Genomic DNA, 14,232 nt, shown 5'->3' with positions numbered 1-14,232 from the left:
TTAGTGTACAAGACACATAATGTACTCGGCTCGACTATCACTTATGAAACTGAGTAAGAATCATAGTGAGGGATAGATGCTGAGATGGTGACAGTATCTAGTTTTTTTGTAAAACTATTCATACCACTCACTAGACTAGTCATAACATTCTTAAGATCAGGGTTTACCCTCATCTCATATATGCTGGACTTCTTTACTAGATTTTCTCTATAAGACTTTCTACTAATTCAATCAAGAAATTTTATGTTTGGTTGGGTGTTTGATTCATGAAGTGACTTTTATGCATGGAATCAACTAGGGAACGTTGATTTATGGTTAGTCATCTATAGAAACTTTGCATCAACTGTACTTTGTCAATATTATGGTATGGGCATTTGATTAGTAAATCTTTGAATCTCTCCTAAGTTTGAGAGAATTCTTCATCAGGATACCTTTTAAAATTCCTAATGACTTCCTTCATTCTTTCAGTTTTAGCCACGGGGGTAAATTTTTGTTATGAATTTTTTGGATAAAACATCCTAGGAAGCAATCAAATTGAGTGCTAGTAATCAGTATTGTTGAAAGGTAAAACAATGCATGTGGGTGAGGTATGATAAGCATGAGTGAAAAACTCATTTAAAGTTCGCTTGCGATCACCTGTCATGGGTGATGATGATTTCCTACGAATTCTACTAATGTTACATTTAATGTCAAGATCAAATTGTTTTATTACTTTACTCCTTGAACGTCTACCAAGCATGCAAAACACATAGTCCTTTAAAAAATAAAAAATAAAATAAAAATACTTGACCTAGATAGGGTGCCTAACTTTAGACAACTCTTGATGGGTAAAAATAACACAACTAGCCTATCATCCCAGTTCTATGGAATCAAAATCGGCTAGCCAGATCTCCAGATCAGAGGTGACACAGAATGCTTAATCGAGGGCACTCTTAAATCATCTTTTTTTTTAGAATAGACAAAGTCTATCTCCTTATAGGGCAAAATTGTCCTAGGTACCAATAATGACCAAGAAACGTAATAGGTGCAATTTGAAGTAGATTTCTCTTATCGAGCTCGTGGGCCCTATAATTCAAATTTAATTGATTTTTATTAATTTGAATGTATCAACTAGTCAATTTATTTTCCTAATTTAGAGCAAAGAATTGGTAATGACCTTCAATCCTTATATTTTTGGTGTTATCCCTTGATAGGGGTGCTCTTTACTAATTAATTGATCCAAGTCTGTGTAAATAAAAATAACAAACAAAGGCCAAGGAGTACATAAGTGTGACAAGTATAACCTCCTGTGCTAGATGAGGGAAGATAGGTTGAATAGACTTAGGCCATAAATTCCAGATTTTGTGTGCGAACCTATGAAGCCGTGATGGTATGTCTAATCATCGTGCTTCCCTAATCTATTATAATTCAAGCTTTCTTGGAATTTATTAAAAATTATTACAAAGTACCTAATACAAAGATGGTCTATTATAGAAACTAAATCTAATTAAAAAAAATGAAAAATAGAAAATAAAAAGAAATTTCGTTATTGATCTTTGGATTTCTCTTCTCAAAATAGAAAGTATTCACAGCAAATGTTGAGAATCTACCTCGTGATTCGCGAACTAAGATCGCAAATAATAATTATTATTGATTTTGATAAAAATAAGAGTACAAATCTCAGTATTATCCTCACATTAAGAGTCAAGTGTCAAAAATAGCGGTAGTGATGTGTGTGTAGCTTTTTTCTCTCCAAGCTTTGCATGTGATCACATGAGAATACGATTTTTAATGTGTAGATGATTGATTTTTGTGCTTCATCTTCTACATAGGTTTTTATAGATTTTCTTGTCTCCATATTTCATGTTTTATTGGCCGAGAAGAATTTTTAGACTTTTGGACTTGATCTTCTCTTGAATTAGAATCTAATTATCTCTTGAAGAGCTTTGCTTCGTTTTTAGTGGTGGGTTTGAGAGCTTCTTTTTTTCTAGAGGTAGAGTTTATATCTTTTGAGAGAAAGTGGTCTAAGAATCTTTTCTGAATGTATGGACTTTGGTATTTATAGAATCAGGTAATGAAAACTTTCCAATTTTACCACAAACTTAAAGGAATTTAGTAAAATTATCTAAATGTCAAAAGATTATCTTCCCAATTCAAGTAGACAGACTTCTCTGTGAATTTGACCCATCTTTATAATTATAGGGCTTATGATCAAGTTGTTTAATGATTTATCAACCTCAATTAGGGGGTTTTGATGGTTTGATCATAAATTAACCTGACTTATGAGAGTGTGGGCTTAGAACATAATTTCTATCACTTGGACACGGAAGGACCAATAGATTTTATCTATGAAAATCTAAGTCCATGCTTTAAAATGCAATTTTAACAAACAGGCCCAATTTAAGTATATGACCCATTAGTAGGGTTCCTAAAATGGGTTATTTGTAATTTTGAAGGAATTTAAGGTCTAATGTAAATTTTTTGTATCTACAAACACCCCTCAATGACATGTCATCAACCATGTAAGTGGTGATGATGTGTCATTGACCACATTGATATATGGATTTTTTTTATGAGAAAATAACTTTGAAAATATTTTCCCAAAAGTCCCATTTTTATTTGAATTTTAGAAAACACACACACACATATATATATATAGGGTCGGGTTCCGTAGACATATAAAGCTACTCATAAAGCTACAACGTTTTTGTCTTATATGGTTAAAAAGGTTCAAAATGGGCTGATTTTTTGTGAGGATGATTTATATGGTGTGGGAATCATCCTTGCAAAAAATCATCCCATTCCAAAACTTCTAACCCCATCAAAAATGGTTTACAAAAATTGGACGGTCTAAAATTTTTCAACTTGTAAACATGGGGCTAGAAGTTTCATAATTGGCTGATTTTTGGTGAGGATGATCTCCTCACCATAGAGATCATCCTCACAAAAAATCAGCCCATTCCAAACATTTTTGCCCATATAAGACAAAACGCGTTGTAGCTTTATGAGTAGCTTTATGTGTATACGGATCCTAATCCATATATATATATTTGCATTTTTTCTAAAGAAGTGTTTGTGTAGAAATATATATTTCCATTTTTTTTCCTTTCTATATTAAAATTTCCTTACTGAGTTAGTAAGACAAGTTTTCTTACTTCATATCCTTATGGCAACAACATGAAAATGTGATATGGAGCCTTAAGAATAGAGGACAACATTTAATTAAATTTAGCAAATAAGTATTTTTAAAAAGAAAAATCAATTTACAACATTGAATTTCAATTTTGAATTTGGGAGTTTGGGGACCATCCATTTTCAACACCTTGGACCAAGTCCAACAAAATTTTATTTTAATAAAAAAAATGAATCTGATTTTTTTATTTATTATTATTTTTTTAAATGAGGTGTAGAGGACAATGGTGTTGGATTGAATATGTGGTAACCATGTCGGGGGCGGGGATTTGACTAAGTTGGTAGGGTAGCCTAACTCTTGAATTTGCTGTAAACACTGTCAACATGGTGAGAAGGAGAGATACTTGTAGTCGAAGATCGAGTCCAATTTCTACTGGGATTTCATGATAAAATATCCCCCCCTTTTTAGAAGAAAATCCCTCTTGGTAGCAAAGAAAACAATTAAATTTAGTCTCCGATCGAAATTCATAAATCAAGGAGTAGAATCCTTCACTGTTTTGATTTCCTCAACTTATAAAAGAAAGCCAAGATTTTTATTCTTGTGCTATCTTTTATATCTGATGATTTCGAGTCGAAAGACCATTGTGAGAGAGAGAAGAAAAAAAATGGCAAGAGGTACCCATCTTCTTAACTTATTTTAATCTTTTCTTTATTGTATTATATCATTAATTGATAAATCATCAAATTCATATATCTTAGTCTCTTATTTGGAGAATTTTGCGAATTTTTGAAAATTTTCAAATTTTTTGTGATTATGGGTTTGTGTAATATTGCCTTTCCTTTGCTATTACAATGAGAAGAGGAGGAGTAATCGATTAGTCACTGAAGAGGTTGGGCCATACCACAAGGGTTTGAAAAAAAAAAGGGTTGGGTTGGAATGGATTTGTAGAGATGATGAGGCGCGCGAGTGCACGCACACACAAACACACACGTCTGTTTTGTTTTTTTTTTTTTTTTTCCATTTATTAAATTTCAGAAATGAATAATTCACAAAAGGTCATAATATCATAAATTTTTTCCAAAACAATGAATTACAAAGAAATTTTGATCGATTCTTATAGTGTTCGATAAACTCATGTACAAGTTATGATTGATTCAACTAACGAGAATTGAGTGCAGTTGCCAAGGCATCCCTTAAAAAAAGAAGAAGTCTGGAGTTCAAGTCTCCTCGTTGGCCACTCACAGAGAATTATCTCTACTTACATGGTATGTATGGTATTGCATATACCTAGGGGATTTGAGCAAGATATGGTGTTCTAAGAGGTCAGTTACCTCGCCTTGCTAGTTAGGCTTATGGGTCCACAACTCCCGTCATAAAAAATAAAAAAAAAAATTTAACTGTGGTCTAGATCTACCTAGTGAGAGAGTTAAATAAATTTTGAAAAGTAAATTCGGAGTTTACATAGGATCAATTCAATGAATAAGATAATGATATGTAACAAGAAAAGACAGGAAATTAATTAGAATAATGCTGGAGTGACCTCAAAATTGGACCTCGCATCGCACACCTTGATGTAAAAGTGCATAGGTACCATAGATCATTTTCCAAGAGATACGAGTGAAAAAGGATCCATGGTTCCTATCCACTTTTACATCAGGGTGTGCGATGTGAGGTCCAATCTTGAGGTTACTCTAGCACGACTTGATTAATTAGGGGAGTTGATTTCTCTTTGAAAAATGAAAGAAGGAAAGTTAATTGCTTAGGTAATCTAAATGTTTTTTCTTTCCACGTGAGTATCTCATTTATTCCTTTCTCATTATAATTATATTAAAAAAATATTATATTAATCAAGTGAAAATAGAAAAGAATGGTTTATTTTTCGTGTTAGCATTCTCCTTGGTAGGATTTTAGTACAACATCCCTAGCATTAGACCATTGATATCCTTCGTGATTCGCAATAAGCAAATTCAAAGATAATAGAGCTATGGTCTTTGTATGAGTCTGAGTTTGATGCGAAGGTTTGTTGTATTCCCAATTCCAAGCAATTAAGCGGGTAGCTGTAGACACCCCCTTTTTGCATTTGCTTAATTCGACAATTCATCATCCGATTGTGGTGATTCCTAATGATGAATGTAAAAAACTTGAAGGCTTGTAAGTATTGTCCTTGATTTCTTCCGTTTCCAGTCTTTCCATCTCTACTACTCATTATGACTCAACATAGAAATTTACACACATTTATGATCACTACACCTCACACCCGATTTAGCAAGCAAGCATGTATGTTTAGGTTCACTACACATTTCGATAACTTAGAGACATTATCATACTAAAAAAATACAACTTGAAACTTAGAAATAATCACGTTGGGAGTGAAAGAAACCTCATGTTAAAATTCGTAAAAATCTATAAAAATTAATAAAATGATGAAAATACCCTTAATGAATTTTGGATCTCTGAAAAATTTCGAAAGTATATCCATTGTACTAAGAATATAATTTCGAGTCTAATGAGACCCAAATCGAAAAAAATAGAAATAATTATGAGAAATCATAAAAGTGACCGAAATGCCCCTTAATGTTTGACTTTGACCTAGAGACCTTGATTCTTAGGAAAACATAATAAAAAATTTGAAAAATCCTCGATCAGTTAAAAATTCAGATTGAAATTTAATCAAAATCAAATTCAAATTCAAATTTAGAACCAAATAAAATTCAAACTAATGTTTAATCAACCAATCTAATCCAATGTCAATTGACCAATCCAATTAAAAATTAAGTTAAAAATCAATCAAATGAATTTCAAATTAAAATTCAAAATTAAATAAAAAATGAATTCAAAGTTAATCGACCAATTAAAAGTCAAGTTAAAATTTAATCAACTAACAAAATTCAAATTATAATTCGATCGATCAATAATGTCCAAATTAAAATTTAAGCGACAAATCAAAACTTAATCAACCAACTAAAAGTCAAATTAAAATCGATTAACCCATAAAATTTCAATTAAAATCAAAACAATCATTAAAAATAAAAACATAATTAAAATTAACCAATCAATGCACCCAATCGATGAAGGACTACCAAAGTGCGAGTAATGTTGGATCACCACCTCCATTCTCCAAATAAGAAATGTGAAAAAAGGAAAAAAAAAATTAGAAGAGAAAAATAGAAACAAAATTTTATAAAAAGCTCTCTTCTTCATGTGGCTGAGCTCTCCACGACGTCTCTCTCTCCATCTCTTTTTTATTTTCTACACACGATAGCAAAGGGAGGGTCCTCTTCTCCTCCACATCCCAGTCAACCAATTCCTTCGTCGCCCCTCTCTTTTCTAGATAACAGCAAGGAAAAAAAAATAAAAAAGAAAAGAAAAAGTCTCATCTCTCTCCTCGCATAACAACTTCTCTCTTTACTTATCTCTTTATTCACCTCTCAAACAACTCTCCACAACTCCCTTTGTCTCAAGATTTTTTTTTCTCACTGACCATCCCTCTAGACGTCTCTACACTCTCTTCTCCATTAACCACACATGCAACCCTTTTTTCCTTCTAAAAAATGTCCCTAACTAGCAGCCATTACACCCTCATCCTCTTTCTCAGAGACGCCTCCCTCCCCCCTACATCTCTCTCGACTGAGACATCTTTCTCTCAAGTTCCATCTTCTTCCCCATAGTCCATCACTGCAATCCTTCATAATCCATCACAACAACTCACATCAGCCCATTCTTCTTTATATTCCATCACAACAAGCCATAACAGCAACCTCTCCAAACGTCTCTACAGGCTCCCTCATCACTTTTCTTCGTCTCTAAACAACTCCCTCCAAGCATGGCGATCGTTCGCACTTTAATCTTCTACTACCCTACTACTCGCAAGTTGTTTCGAGTCAGGTTTGAAGGAAGGCACAACAACCACCCTCCTGTTCTAGAGGTAAGTTGGTTTTATTTTTTATTTATCTTTTTATTTTTTCCCCTTTCTTGATAAGCTCTTTTTGTTAACTTCTATGCTTATTCTACTCTTCATTGATATCTTATGTCATTCTTGAATCATAATCATCATGAAGTTTTTCATAGGGGAAATTCATTTTTATGCTTTTTCTTTTTATACTAGTAGAATTAGAAAATATTTCTGTTTTTTAGTTTCATGATCGTCATGCTTAAATTGATTTTTATATGATGAACTTGCGGTGGTTTGAATTTTTATTACAGTGGTTCTTCATATTTAGGCATAAAAATGTTTAAGTCAGTAAGTCCTAACATGTGATATATTTATTGATAGTTTGGAAATTATCCCATATGATTTCGTGGTTAGGAGTTTGTGATGATTTGAAAATTATTTCATATAATGATGCATTTTAACTTGATGAGTATGCATATTTTTGAATAATGACTATCTTAGAAAATCAAAAGTCGCACATGTGTGCCCGTTTGTTTAATTTAGAGATTAGATGAATATGAAAATTTTCAAATTTAGAAATTTATATGCATTCCTATTTTGTTAGTTTCCAATTCGATAATTTATCATACATTTGTAATTTTCTAGTTTAGAAACTTAATTTAGAGATTAGATGAGTACGGAAATTTTCAAATTTAGAAATTTATATGCATTTCTATTTTGTTAGTTTCCAATTCGATAATTTATCATACATTATGTAATTTTCTATTTTGAAAAATTCATGTTCATAAATTTATATTTTAGAAAATTTATATTTGGAGCTTTCTAATATGAAAATTTCATAATTTTTATCTTGGGAAAATTCATATCTATTAATTTCTAATTTAAGAATTCATTATTTTCCAATTTAGGAGTTTCATATTTTTTTATTTAGAAATTCCATGTTGATTTATAATTTGCTAATTTGGAAATTTCATGTTCTTTTGAAACTTTCTATTTTGGAAACTTCGTATTCGCAAATTTCTAATTTGGAACTCGTCCTATATTTGTAATTTTCTATTTTAGAAAATTCATTTTTATAAATTTCTAATTTTGGAATTCATCATATTTGCAAATTTCTGATTTGAGAAATTTTCCTAATTTAGAAACTTCATAAATTGCCAATTTAGAAATTTCACTTTCATAATTTTTTAATTTGAAGATTTTTTATAAATTTATGTTCTTTCCGATTTGGAAAATATTTGAATATGTGGATTTTTAATTGGAAAAATTTACCATGTGAATTCTAAAACATATGATATGATTTGAGCTTTTTCAAAAAATTTTCATTTTGTGAAATTCGAGAAATCATGTAAAGATTGGAAAAACTTTTGCTGTAAGATTTGTTTAGCAAATCCGATATAATTTGATGATGATTGGACTCTAGTTGACTTTAGTTTTTACTTGTTAATCATAGGATAATTTTGGATCGTAATAAAGACCGATCATTTTGATTGGACGGGTTCGGTGCCTAAAATCTTTCGATACCCGTAATCTGACCCCTTAACCATTTCTCTTATCCATGGACCGATCAAGATTCATTTGGAGTTATTTTTGATTCCTAGACTTAAACTAGGTGGCGACTCCGAATTCTTAGAAAATCCCCCATTTACTAATCAGACTCTTGTTCATTATTTAGTGAAAATGTGTCGAGACAATTTTAGTAACATACCTCTAACCCCATTCCTACTAATAAAACAAGACTTGTATACTCTCATTTTTAACTTGTAAAAAAGTTTCAATTTTTTCCCTTTAAACCAATCATCTTCAATTGTTGTTATTTGAGCTTTGAGCTTAAGAACTACTTAAACCTTTAAATCTCAAATATAGAAAAGATGTTTGTGAATAGAAAATGATAGAATTTTGGATGGAAAATCTAGGATATTTTGAGAAGTATTAATGGAAAAAAAAAAACCCTTAATTTTTATCCATAATTTTGTTATCTTCAAACTCTTTTAACCTCATTTTAAATTTCTTTTAATCTATTCAATCTTATTTTTGATCCATCATTTTGAACCTTGTCTTAATCATTTGGGAAAATCTTTTATTTATCCATCTAAAATTGCATCTTTTATTTGTCCCACAAAACTTTGAGACACCCCTATATTTTCAACTAATTACATGCCCCATTTGTCCACACTCCCTCGCCTCTCTCCTCATTTGCCCTCACACTCTCACCTCCCTCCAATTTTTGGACCGCCTCCCTTCAATTTTTTGCTGATGACATTGCCTCTTGATCGGACCTTCTCATATATTAATTGGAAATGACTTAAATATCATTTTCTTCAACTTCTAATAAAAAACATTTGAATTTCTCCCGAAAACCATTTATCTTCAAATTCTTCAACTAAATAACTAACCATAGTTTGCCCCCATTACAAGAAAATCCTGATTCAACCAAACAACTCGTAACTATTTCATTCATTAAATTTCCTCTTTCTTTCGCTAGAATAGAAAAAATTATTGATCCAAAATCAAGAAATTGTTATAATTAAAATAGAAACAATTAGTTACAATAAATGAACATAAAGAAGGCCCGATTTTGATGTGAAGCCTTCACACAATCGAAATTGTACAAAGTCACACATAACTGCCACGTCATTATATATTAAAGTGAAAAATATGACATTAATTATATTAAATTTTGCTAGGATGGGGTACCTACAAGAAGACACTAATTTCAATACTAGGACATAGAATTGCAGCTCAAAGGAAGGAAATCAGGTTAGCTTATGAGGGCTTTACGAAGAAGATCTCATCAAACGGCTTGAATCCGAGCTTTCGGGGGATTTTGAGGTTTACTTCTAACTCTTAATCTATGATAATTTAAATTTAAATAATTTTTTATGAAATAATAATTAAATTATACTTCACCTATAAATAGAGAGCGTTGTATTGTTGGATGTTGGATCCTTCTCATCGAGATGCAGTCTTAGATCATATGGAATTGAGGAAGGAGAACCCTGACTATGGAGTGATCATCGAAGTCGCGTGTGTTCTATCTCCGGACGAGCTTTTGACAGTCAAGAGGGCTTATCAACATTGCTATAAGGATTCCTTGGAAGAAGATGTTGCCTCACATACATCAGACGACTTGCGTAAGGTAACTCGATCCTTTGAAAGTCACTTAGATTTTGTTTGGAGCACAGCTTCACTTTTGACCAAAAATACTTCTATGGAATCATTTCTCGTGGGTGTACTCTAATCATTAATTTAAATACTACAAATATTTTCAATCAAGCATTTCTTTTTTTTTTTTTTTTTTTTTTTTTTTTTTTTTCTGATTTTTCCTAATAGGCCAAAAATATAAATGCATGTCTGGGACAACTTTGGTTTTTGTCCCAAATTTGTATTTTGGCTTCTGTGGGAATTTGGAAGCCGAGTTATTACCAAGTAATAGTTTCACCTCGAAAGTTCTTACGATTGTCATGGTTTGTGTTGTAGATTTTGGTTGATCTAGTGAGCACCTATAGATACGATGGGGATGAGATAAACCCGAGGCTAGCAAATTCAGAAGCGAATATTCTTCACGATGCTATCGAAGGGAACGCCTTTAACCATGTAGAGGTTTTTAGAATCCTGAGTACAAGAAGCAAAACACAACTCAAAGCAACTTTCAACCATTACAGAGATGATCATGGCACTTCTATCACTAAGGTATATGTAGAACTATGGATAAGTAGTTAATGCGGAAAAGGGAGGGTAATTTAGACATTTGGGGCTTATTTTTAATTTTTAAATGCCTATGTATGTTCATACTAATACCCACAATGTCATCTTAAACAATGAAACTAAGATAAAATGACCAAAATGCCCTCATCTTCATACTTATAAAACCCCTTATTTTTTGTTACGCTACTATAGAAGAACACTATCATGGGGGTATGTGAAGATTTTTAAAACAGGGGTATCTCAAATGTTCACTAAAATTTGGAGGGATAACGTAACTAAATTACCATAAAAAATTCTTGAGAGATGTTCTTAACAATTTGATCTGATGATGCAATTTTTTGTCAGAGTTTATTGGGCGATCCAGCTGATGAGTTCTTAGCTGCATTGCTTAAGGCAATTCGATGCATCATTAATCCTACTAAGTACTTCGAAAAGGTGAGAAACAAAATAATTAAAATAGAAAATCAAATTGCTAATCCATGCAACCATGGTTTTAAAACTCGTTTTGACGTCTCATCTCGTCCGTGAACGAGACCGAGTTGCTCGGACGAGTTTTCCAATACGATTGAGACGTCTCGTTCAACAATGAGAAAAATGGACATGGGGTTTTAGATCTCGTCTGATACATTGACATGTCCGCCCGTGTCTTCCATGCCTGATACCGAGATGACTCGGGCGAGTTTTGAAACCATGAATCCAACTGAATATATTTCAAATATTATGGGATTTTTCTTGTTTAGTATTAGGTGTTATGCACTGTGATTGATAAGGCTGGAACCGATGAGGACACCCTCACATGTGTGATCATCACACATGCAGAGAAGGATTTGGAGAAGATCAAGGAATGTTTTTATGAGAGAAACAGTGTAACTCTTGATCAAGCAATAAGGAAGGAGACTTCAGGGGACTACAAGAATTTCCTCCTTACTTTACTTGGAAGTGAAGGGGGTTATTAGCTCTCTTTTCTTCCATATGAGTTTTATTTATAAGAAAAGTTCAATCTGATTTTCAGTAGTCTTGTTGTGTTTCAGTTTGTGTGTTGTGGTGTTTAGGTAGCAGAGACTTTAATTTCAATTAGACTACTTTTGACTGCATTTCTTTCTATGCTTGAAATAATTACTGTTTCCAATAGTGTTCAATTAGTAATTTTGGTGCTTTATGTTTGGGTACTTTAGAATCACAAATACTTCAAAAATATAGGATTTGAAGTTCTATAATCAATTAAAAAAACGAAAGAGATTATTATTATTATCAAACAAAAATAAATCTCGCATACCTTTTTAATCACAATAAGTAATCCTAAAAAATTCAAGTGTACCCTAATTAATATTAGGAAATTGTTCAGTGTAGGGTCATCATGGAAGTCTTTATTTGTTATTATTTATTGTAAATTTCATAAACAAGAATAATAATAATAATAATAATAAATTTTCTATTTATAAAGCTCTTGATAATTATCATGGTAGAATTTTATGCTCTTTACATGCAAGTCTTTTTCCAACACATAATAGGAGAAACACAATGTGAAAAAAGCCTATATCTGATGGCCCAAGGCCATCGAATTTCATAATATTTGACGGATCAAGGATTTGAATTTTTTATTGTCAATTTTTTATTTTGATAGATGGAAACCGCCAAATTAATGGAGGATGACAGACATTTGATGGTTCTAAGCTGACAAATTGGGGAACATAAAAATTTTCAACAGCCATGGGCTGTTGAAATTCGTTTTCTAAAATTTCTGAGCTTTGGCCCGTTGAATTTTCTTATCAAAATTTTCAATTTTCACGTAATGAAAATACTTCCTATATATCATTTTAAAGTTTTTTTTTCCTTTGAAGAATACTATACTAGGCAAGTAAATGGGTTGGACATTGTTCATTGGGCTTGAGCTTCAATTGTACATTGTTCATTGGGCTCAAGCTTCAAACGTCCCAGGCCGGGCTTGTCAAGTCTCAATAGTATTGGGCTGGGCTTAAGCAAGAAATGTTGTTCATTGGGCTCACATGGATTTCGTTTTTGGGATGGGCCTATCAAGCTGTGGAATGGGTATTAGATTAAAAATAGTTTTTTAATTAAAATAAATAAATATAACTTGTAAGTGTTAAAACTTTTAGTTTAAAGACTTAATTGGGCGAGCTTCAGGCCAGGCTGGGCTTGGGCTTCAAAACCTAGGCTCATACTCACCCACTTAAACTTGGGCTTGGACCTGGCTACGCTCGGGTTTATGAAAGTCTTGGGCTCAGTTTTAAAGGTCAGACACGGGCCTCAGGCTTTTTTGACATCCCATGAAGAATTCAACATACCATCTACAAAAACATCAACATCATTGCAATTTATTCAACTAAAGGTAAGATTTAATAAAAAAAAAATTCGAAAATTAAAATTCATCTTTTGTACAAGTAATAAATTTTGTGGAAAGATAGCCCATTTTAAGCTTGATAGATTATATGAAAAATTGGAGAATTTTATATAAAATTTCGGGAAAATTACTTAAGGGACATTGGCAGAGGGATTTATTTCTAAATAGTCCCTAAGTTTTGCTGGGTAGCTTGATAGAACATTTAGTAAACTTTTTATTTCTTAAGGGCCCCTCATTAGTGGCCAAGCCTTCCCTCTAAAAAGGGAGAGGTCTTGAGTTCAATCCCACTCGTTTGTCACCCATAGAGATTTATCCATGCTTACTTGGTATGTGTGATTTGTGAGGTATCGCATGTACCTGGGGGATTTGGAAGAGATATGGTGTTTTAAGAGGTCAATTACCACTAGTCAAGCCTACAGGTCCAAATTCCTTTCATAAAAAATGAAAAGTGTAATGATATTTTGACACACGCTCCCATCATAGAACTATAGATCATTTGACTTAGGATACGCATAACCATAAATCTTTTTCTTGTGTATCCTGAGGCAAATGACCTACGATTCTATGATGGGGGCGTAGGGGGGCATGTGTTAGAGGGGGGTGCCATATTATCATGACTCAAAATAAAAACAAAAACAAAAAATAAATCCAGTGATCTTAGTTTTTTATAATTACTATGGGTGCCCCAACTTTTACTTGTTATATCTCAATTTAAAAATAAGAAAATAATTGAATGATTGAGAATTATTAAAAATTGGGATGCCAATAGAAGCTCTCTTAATTTTTTCTGCTAGATTTTTATTTTTTGTGTTTAGTATTTTATGAGCTTAATCATAATTGTAAATGACGACTAGAATTGTTTAAATGAGTGTTATAATGTTTATAATTTGACCCAAATCTTTATTATGTTTGAAAAGTGTGTTTTAATCATTAATCAGGATATGATAAATGATTTAAGAAATTGGGGTGTAATAAGTAAAAGTAGGGGTGCTTTATCTATCCTCGTTAGCGTTCTCCCCTCCTTAGGTAGGAAAGAGTACTCCAATATATCTTTCAACTTTATCTTAGGATTGCGGTGTATATTTAAATTTTGAGGACAAAATTTCTATAAGGAGGAGAGGTTGTATCATCCTGAAATTTTATTATGTATATCGAGAA

At 32.2% G+C, this 14,232-nt stretch overlaps 1 pseudogene across 1 annotated transcript; it reads left to right on the top strand.

Annotated features, from left to right (window-relative positions):
* The first annotated feature begins 6,935 nt into the window (after nt 1-6,935).
* On the top strand, nt 6,936-11,806 carry LOC147384169 (annexin-like protein RJ4; annotated as a pseudogene). Its single transcript, XR_015172961.1, has 5 exons — nt 6,936-7,041; nt 9,692-9,836; nt 9,925-10,143; nt 10,485-10,697; nt 11,058-11,806. The product of XR_015172961.1 is annotated as an annexin-like protein RJ4 (transcript).
* The last annotated feature ends 2,426 nt before the right edge of the window (nt 11,807-14,232 follow it).

This window comes from Akebia trifoliata, chromosome 15 (genome assembly GCF_017979445.1).
Source record: "Akebia trifoliata isolate Shusen 1 chromosome 15, ASM1797944v1, whole genome shotgun sequence".
In the NCBI taxonomy this organism is placed as follows: domain Eukaryota; kingdom Viridiplantae; phylum Streptophyta; class Magnoliopsida; order Ranunculales; family Lardizabalaceae; genus Akebia; species Akebia trifoliata.
Note: the sequence above shows the minus strand (reverse complement) of the source record. Positions and strands in the feature narration are given on the sequence as shown.